The sequence below is a fragment of the Capra hircus genome, chromosome 4 (assembly GCF_001704415.2).
Source record: "Capra hircus breed San Clemente chromosome 4, ASM170441v1, whole genome shotgun sequence".
Taxonomy (NCBI): Eukaryota; Metazoa; Chordata; class Mammalia; order Artiodactyla; family Bovidae; genus Capra; species Capra hircus.
Window position 1 is genome coordinate 16,684,274 of NC_030811.1, and position 8,526 is coordinate 16,692,799.

Consider the following 8,526-nt stretch of genomic DNA (forward strand, 5'->3'; position numbering starts at 1 on the left):
CAAAACTAAAAGCAAAATTATTAAAGAGGAAAAAAAAGACTGATTACAGGGTGTTTGCAGACCAAAACTTGAAGCCAATCCTTGGAACACAAAGTTAGAAACCTTGGTTGAGAGAATCGGGTGTACCTGTTTGCCCGAGGTTTCCCACAGCCCAGCTTCTGTCTATTTCTTATTGAATCTCCCACTGTCCCTCTACACGAACTTGCTACAGAATCAGACTGGTCATCTTAACTGTTGTTTAGTTGCTAAGTTGTGTCTGACTCTTTTGCTTCCCCACGGACTGGAGCCCGCCAGGCTCCTCTGTCCATTGGATTTCCCAGTCAAGAATACTGGAGTGGGTTGCCATTTCCTTCTCCAGGGGTCTTCTCAACCCAGGGATGGAAACCTGTGTCTCCTGGATTGACAGACAGATTCTTTACTGCTGAGCTACCAGGGAAGCCCAGCCATCTATTACTTGGCTACAAATGGCAGTATTTATGTCTTTTTTTTTTTTTTGTAAGGAAGTACCAGTTTTTTGGTTTGGTTTTTAGATGAAAAAAAGCTTAACTGTAATAGAATACATGTAACATAAAATGTATGCTCTTAACCATTTTAAGTGTACAGTTCAGTATTTACTGATATACTCACACTGTAGTGCTTAACGTCTTGTGTTGATTCACACTTTGTATCCATAATACCTCTTTTTAACTCTCTGTTTTCTGAGTCTTACTTTTCCTTCAAGTCTTGGCCAAGCAACATGTGGTCCAAGAACAGCTTCCCAGCCAGCCTTACTAGCATCCACTGTCTCGCCTTTTTTTGGTAGTGAGCGTAAGATTACTTACTTGGTGCTTAGCTGCTTACCTATTTTTATATCTGACTCTCCAAGAAGATTATTGGTCGTTTTCTCCCAATGCCTAGTTTCTCGCATGGTTGGTGCTGAGTAAATGTTGATCATGTTGGAAAAGGTGGAAGGAAAATGAGAGTGGAAAGGGCATCTAGTGGGTGTGTCTTCCTGACCCTGCACCTTGCCCTTCCTCTTGCTTTAACTAGGACACCGCTTCCTGCAGTGAATGGCCAGGTTACTTAAATTGAAGTATAGTTGATTTAGAATGTTGTATTAGTTTCAGGTGTACAGCAAAATGACTCCGCTTTATATCTATATGTGTGTGTGTGTCCTTTTTCAGATTTTATTCCTTTATAGGTTGTTATAAAATATTGGGTAGACTTCCCTGTGCTATCCAGAGTATCTGTTTTATATATAGTTCTGTGTATGTGTTAATCTCCATGGAGCTTTTCCTGTTTACCCCCTTCTAATGCTCTTTCTTTCCTTTGAACTTCTTGAGCCATTGCAGGTAGACTATGAAGTCTGCCCGGGCTGAGTGGTTTTACTGCCTTATTTTATTCTCTGATTGTTTCTGGTTAAGTTGTCATTTCCTCAATTACATTGTGAATATGAAAGAGTCAACTCCATGTCCAAGGTTGCAGCAGCTATTTAATCAAGACAGCTGGTTTACCTTCCCGTGTGTGTGTGTGTGTGTGTGTGTGTGTGTGTGTGTGTGTGTGTGTGTGTTCCCGCGTGTGTGTTCCCGTGTGTGTGCCCATGTGTGTGTGCCCGTGTGTGTGTGTGTTCGCTTAATCACTCAGTCGTGTCTGTCTCTGTGACCCTGTGGACTGTAGCCTGCCAGACTCCTTTGTCCCTGGGATTCTCTAGGCAAGAATACTGGAGTGGGTAGCTGTTCCCTTCTCCAGGGGATCTTCCCAACACAGGGATCGAAACCTGGTCTCCTGCACTGCAGGCAGATTCTTTACTGTCTGAGCCACCAAGGAAGCCCCATCTTCCTTTTGCTTTTCTATAAATGCCCCAATCATTTCCTGTGACCAAGTTTGTTTCAGCATATATCCAGAATAAATCAGATTCTGTATGAAATTTATATGTGTGAACACAGATAATACAAATTAAATTGTTATATATGTGTTATAAATAATTCTAGATGACTATATATGTATATATATAATAAAACTATGTGGTACTTTTAACTGCACACACGCATATAACTATACAAATGTATGTGTACGTCAAGACTAGTATTTGAAAGGGCATTCTGTGCTTAAGCCCCAGGGGTGTGGTCTTCCCACCATCACCAGAACAATGCTTCCTGTGTGTGCACCACTTTTATTTGTTTATTTTCAGCTTCTCATCTCCCTGGCCTCATTTTCTTGCTCCCTCCTCCCTCCCTCCTTGCCTGCCTTCCTTCACACGACTTTTTCAGGTGCCCTCCTATCCATCGCTGTGTCCTACCCCCTGTGACGTAGGAGGGGATGGATCTGGTCCTTAGACTGGAGAGCTAAGGCTCTGAGAAGCTCATGGCTTTGCCCGGGGACACACATCTAATATCGGACAGCAGGACTGACTCAGAACCCAGGTCTTCTGACATCAGTGTTGGTTTCTGTGATGCCACGCGTCCTCTTCTCGTTTGACTTGAATCTTGTCCTAGGCTTCCTTCCAAGGTATATGGTGTGCTAAAGCTCTTGTCCTCTGAGCTGCAGTCCCGCAGGTGAGAGGCCGGCCAGACGCTGCGAAGCTTTGTCTTAAAACTGCCTGCCGCCTCGCTCCTGCCGCTGGGCTGAGTGCCCCTCCGCGCTCTAGGTTTGCCTTTTTAAAGAGCATCTCTTCCCTCTTTCCTGGTCCTTCTGCCTGAGGCTCAGGACGATCTCCCACCCGACAGACTCTGGTCTTCCCTCCTCTCGGCCGTGGAGTGCCACGTGCCCACCTGAGCCAGCTCTGCCCCTTCGTCTTGACCACGGTCCCTACTCTTACCTTGTTCTTCATTCATGGCCAAGTTGCATAGCTTGTGGGATCTTAGTTCCCCAACCAGGGATTAAACTGGGTCCTGGCGGTGAGAACTCTTGAGTCCTAACCATTGGACCGCCAGGGAGTCCCCTTACTTGTCTTTCTTTTCTTAGGATTATCTGTTTGTGGCTGTGCTGGGTCTCCCTTCCTGCGTGGGATTTTCTCCGGGCGCAGCAGCGGGGTCTGCTCTCTAGCTGTGGTGCTCGGCTTCTCACTGCGGTGGCTCCTCTCGTTGCAGAGCACCGGCTCTGGAGCACGGGCTCTGGAACACAGGCTCAGTAGTTGCGGTGCATGGGCTTAGTTGCTCTGCAGCACGTGGGATCTTCCTGGACCAGGGATCTAGCCTGTGTCTCCGGCACTGGCAGGCGGATTCTTTACCACTGACCCACCAGGGAAGCGCCCCCCACTCCCCCGCCCCCGCGCCCCGGCCGCACCCTTCTTGCTAATGAATGTTTAACTCACTTTGAATAACGGTCTTGCATCTAAAGTGCCATGAGTCAGCTTTTTCTCATCTGCCACTGCCCTCCGATTAAAGAAATAGCTTATTTTTCCTTTTTGTCCTTTCCGAAATTAGATAACAAGTAAAATCATTTGCAACCATTTTAAATCCCCTTGAATCCCAAGGAAGTTGCCATAACTTCATTATCAGTGAAACACTCCTAAAAATGCCACCCCTTTGGATGAAAAGGTTCTTGTGGATTGTAATAGGATAACTGAATTTAGGTAAAGCCTTTCATCTGAGTGCTTCTAAGGCCCTCAGTGTGTTTAATAGTTATCATCACGCCCCAAGGAGTGACATCAGGATATGATTGTATGTGTCTATGCGTGTTTGCTTATTTACTTAGCATTTTGTTTGTTTTCTGAGGCTCATCATAGAGTTTCAGGAACCTTTAACTATTGCTGTGGATTCCATTAAAAAAAATAATACCTAAGGAGTAGCGTACATAACTTGCCTTTGTTGCATGGGATGAAGATGTTAATGAGGTTACAAAAGGTAGAGAGACTGCTCTGGAACCAGGAGGGTGGGGCTAGGGGAGGAAGGAGCAGTGACTTGCAGTAGAGGCTGCAGGCAGACTCGTCCCCAAATGTGCCCCCAGGTGTGAGAGAGGTTTCGTCCTTGTTTGCATTACTAGGTCGGTTCTCCTAAAGATGATGATTTCTGTGAACAAGGTCTTGGAGAGAAGATAATTTATTAGAGCTTTGAAAATTCAAAACAAACCTGTGCCATGTCTGAGGGAAAGACCCTTAATTAAGACCAAAGCTCCCGCTCTTGGTCTCTGCAGTCACTTTGAGGCTGTTGAGACAGAGTCTGGATAAAGGGATGGGTTACTTAAGAGAAGAGCCTTTTAGAGAAAAGCCTAGCAAGATTTTTTTTTTTTTAGCCATCTTAGTTCCCTGACCAGGGATCGAACCCATCCGCCTGCAGTGGAAGCAGGAAAGTCCCAAAAAACATTAGCAAGAGTGGCCCACGGGGATGACCAGCACTGGCCCCCTTCCCACATGTGTCTGCTGTTTGGCTTTGGCACAGCACCTCACTTCATGCTGCAGGATCTAACTAATAAGGCGATTTATGAAAATCAGCATTTATATTTTCCTCTTTCTACTCCCCAACCCCCCAAAGAAACTGCTCTTTGCTCGGGGGCTCCTTTCTTTGCCTCAGTTGCTCACACCTCTGGCCTCAGCAGGGGGAGACAAAGTTCCAAAGACCCTGCCCACTGCACTTCATTTCATTATTACTTTACATCCATCGGCTTTGAAACCCTCCTGGCTAGTCATTCTCTCAGAAGTTCTCAGTCCACCCACCCGCCCCCATCCCCGCCCCACCGGCCTCTTATCACCACAGCCTGCCTGTTTCATTGAAAGATCAGGACTGTCCAGAGGTTCTCTGCTTGGACAAGTCTCTCTTCTGCACAGGAACTGAGGCCTTAACGTCACTCTAAATTCCACTCTTTTTGATTACCTGCTCTCCATCTCCCCGCCACACCCGCCCCGCCCGCCCCGCCCCTGCCCCAGTTTGTCAGTTCTCTGGGCCTCTCTGGTGAGACTCTCACCCTTGCTTTGCACATCAGTTCTCTGAGTGGATGCTCTACCCATGCGCCCCCTAGCCAGGCCCTCCCACATGAGGCCATTCGTTGTGGGAGTGCTCTCAATAGAAAATGAGTTCTACTGAGCGAAAATCTTAACAGTTCTTCCAGTGGTCCTGATTCTCCCTTCCAAAACAACAGTGAAATTAAATTCAAGCCATGAAGTTAAAAGACACTTGCTCTTTGGAAGAAAAGCTACGACCAACCTAGACAGCATATTAAAAAGCAGAGACATTACTTTGCTGACAAAGGTCTGTCTAGTCAAACCTATCGTTTTTCCAGTAGTCATATATGGATGTGAGAGTTGGACTATAAAGAAAGCTGAGTGCCGAAGAATTGATGCTTTTGAACTGTGGTGTTGGAGAAGATTTTGAGAGTCCCTTGGACTGCAAGGAGATCCAACTAGTTAATCCTAAAGGAAATCAGTCCTAAATATTCACTGGAAGGACGGATGCTGAAGCTGAAATTCCGATACTTTGGCCACCTGATGTGAAGAGCTGATTCATTGGAAAAGACCCTGATGCTGGGAAAGATTGAAGGCAGGAGGAGCAGGGGATGACAGAGGATGAGATGGCTGGATGGCATCACCGACTCGATGGACATGAGTTTGAGCAAGCTCTGGGAGTTGGTGATGGACAGGGAAGCCTGGCACGCTACAGTTCACGGGGTCGCAAGAGTCGGACACAATTGAGCGACTGAACTGAAAGCAAGACAGGTCTATATTTTCCCTTGATATATTGAAGACAACTTCCATCTTTCCCTTTCAGCTTTTTATGCTTCTAATCTTAAATCTTCACTGAAGCTATTCTCCCTGCCATTGCTTCCTGATCAAAGCTGACCATCTTCATTCTCTACTTTTGATGTTGTAACTGCCTTCTTATTCTTTGAATTCTGTTTCTCTCCATTTTGATTCCCCCCCTTTCTTCCTAATCCTCAATCCTAAGAGAACTCTCCAGACAAAATTGTTTCATCTTCTGTGTTCCAGACACTTGTTCATACTCTATTTTTAGTTTTGTCATCACCTGTCTGCAAAACTCTAGCAAGTCAGGACTACCTTCTCATCATTTTGAAAAATCCTCTCCTACAGTGCAAGGCACATGGGAGGTAGAACTTAAATGTTTAATTTTCTCCGTGCCTGTTCCGGTACTTCTTTTACACGGTTCACTTCTTCATATTTTCCTAAAACCTCCTGATGACTACCAGATTTTTCTCACTAGCCCCTATTTATTACTCATTTTCCAATCTTAAATTGCCTGGTGATCACCCCAACATCCTGCCAGCAGCCCAAAGTAATAGAGTTCATTTTCTCACCCCAGTTCTGGCAAAGCTGCTTCCCACATACTCTCCTACTGGTCTTGCTTAATAAGTTGGCTTGAAACATTTCTGGGTAACCTTAGGCGTCAAGACACATTTTGATCCTTATTCATTAAGGGGCTGTCTTATTAAGTGACTGAGAATTTCCACTGAGCCCTAATTCTCACATTTCCTGAGTTGGCTTGAATTGTCAGTGGCAACACCATCAGCCCCAGGCTCACAGCCTTAAGGATACTTGCTGCTACATCTTTCCCTCGCTCCTTGTCCACAGTCTCTAGGTGTTGCTGATTCTTCCCCCTTGCTTTTCTTTTTTTAAGATTTTTATTGGGATGTGTAGTTGATTTACAGTGTTGCTTGTGTTTCTGCTGTGCAGCACCGTGAATCTGTTATACAACTGGCTTGCTTTTTGAACTTATTTTGTTGATTTCTAAGTCAATTTCCTCTACCTGAATTATTCTCAAGGGCCTTATTTCTAGTGTTCCCCCTTCTAGTCTTCCCTTTTCCAGTCTGCCCCATGTGCATCTCTTAGAATAATCCTCCTAAACAGTATTTTTGTATTGTTTTTCTCCTGCTCAGCTATCAAAAGGGGGCTCTCTTGTTTCCTGGGTTAATGTTGACATCTTACATGATCCTCCTCTCTAACTAGAAAATCTGAGACATAAGAGATCTGAGGGTAAGTAGCAGTGATACTTCTCTTCTGCTGATTTTTTTTTTTCACCACACCACGTGGCTTGTGGGATCTAGTTCCCTGAGCAGGGATTGAACCTGCACCCACTGCATTGAAAGGGCAGAGTCTTAACCATTGGGCCACTAGGGAAGTCCATATATATATATATATATATATATATATATATATATATAACAACTTTATTGAGATATAATTTGCATATATATAACTCACCCTTCAAAATATATAGTCATTTAGAAACTATACTTCAATAAAAATTAATTTAAAAATTGAACAATGGTTTTAGGGATAGTCACAGGTCTATCTAATTTTAGAATGTTTTCATCAATCCCCAAAGAAACCTCATATCTCTTAGCAGTCATTCTAAGTTCTACTCTCTGCCTTCTCCAGTTCCTGACGACTCATGATTTACATTCTGTATCCATGGTGCGTGTTCAGTCGCTAAGTTGTGTGCTACTCTTCGCGACCCCATGGACTGTAACATGCCAGGCTCCTCTGTCAGTTGGTTTTTCCACGCAAGAATACTGGAGTGAGTGCCCAATATGCTACTGGAGATCAGTGGAGAAATAACTCCAGAAAGAATGAAGGGATGGAGCCAAAGCAAAAACAATACCCAGTTGTGCATGTGACTGATGATAGAAGCAAGATCCGATGCTGTAAAGAGCAATATTGCATAGGAACCTGGAATGTCAGGTCCATGAATCAGGGCAAATTGGAAGTGGTCAAACAAGAGATGGCAAGGGTAAACGTCGACAGTGAACTAAAATGGACTGGAATGGGTGAATTTAACTCAGATGACCATTATATCTACTACTGCGGACAGGAATCCCTCAGAAGAAATGGAGTAGCCATCATGGTCAACAAAAGAGTCCGAAATGCAGTACTTGGATGCAATCTCAAAAACGATAGAATGATCTCTGTTCGTCTCCAAGGCAAACCATTCAATATCACAGTTATCCAAGTCTATGCCCCAACCAGTAACACTGAAGAAGCTGAAGTTGAACGGTTTCATGACCTACAAGACCTTTTAGAACTAACACCCCCAAAAGATGTCTTTCATTATAGGGGACTGGAATCCTAAAGTAGGAAGTCAAGAAACACCTGGAGTAACAGGCAGATTTGGCCTTGGAATGTGGAATGAAGCAGGGCAAAGATTAATAGTTTTGCCAAGAAAATGCACTGGTCATGGCAAACACCCTCTTCCAACAACACAAGAGAAGACTCTACACATGGACATCACTGGATGGTCAACACCGAAATCAGATTGATTATATTCTTTGCAGCCAAAGATGGAGAAGCTCTATAAAGTCAACAAAAACAAGACCGGGAGCTGACTGTGGCTCAGATCATGAACTCCTTATTGCCAAATTCAGACTTAAATTGAAGAAAGTAGGGAAAACCGCTAGACCATTCAGGTATGATCTAAATCAAATCCCTTATGATTATACAGTGGAAGTAAGAAATAGATTTAAGGGCCTAGATCTGATAGATAGAGTGCCTGATGAACTGTGGACTGAGGTTCATGACATTGTACAGGAGACAGGGTTCAAGACCATCCCCATGGAAAAGAAATGCAAAAAAGCAAAATGGCTGTCTGGGGAGGCCTTACA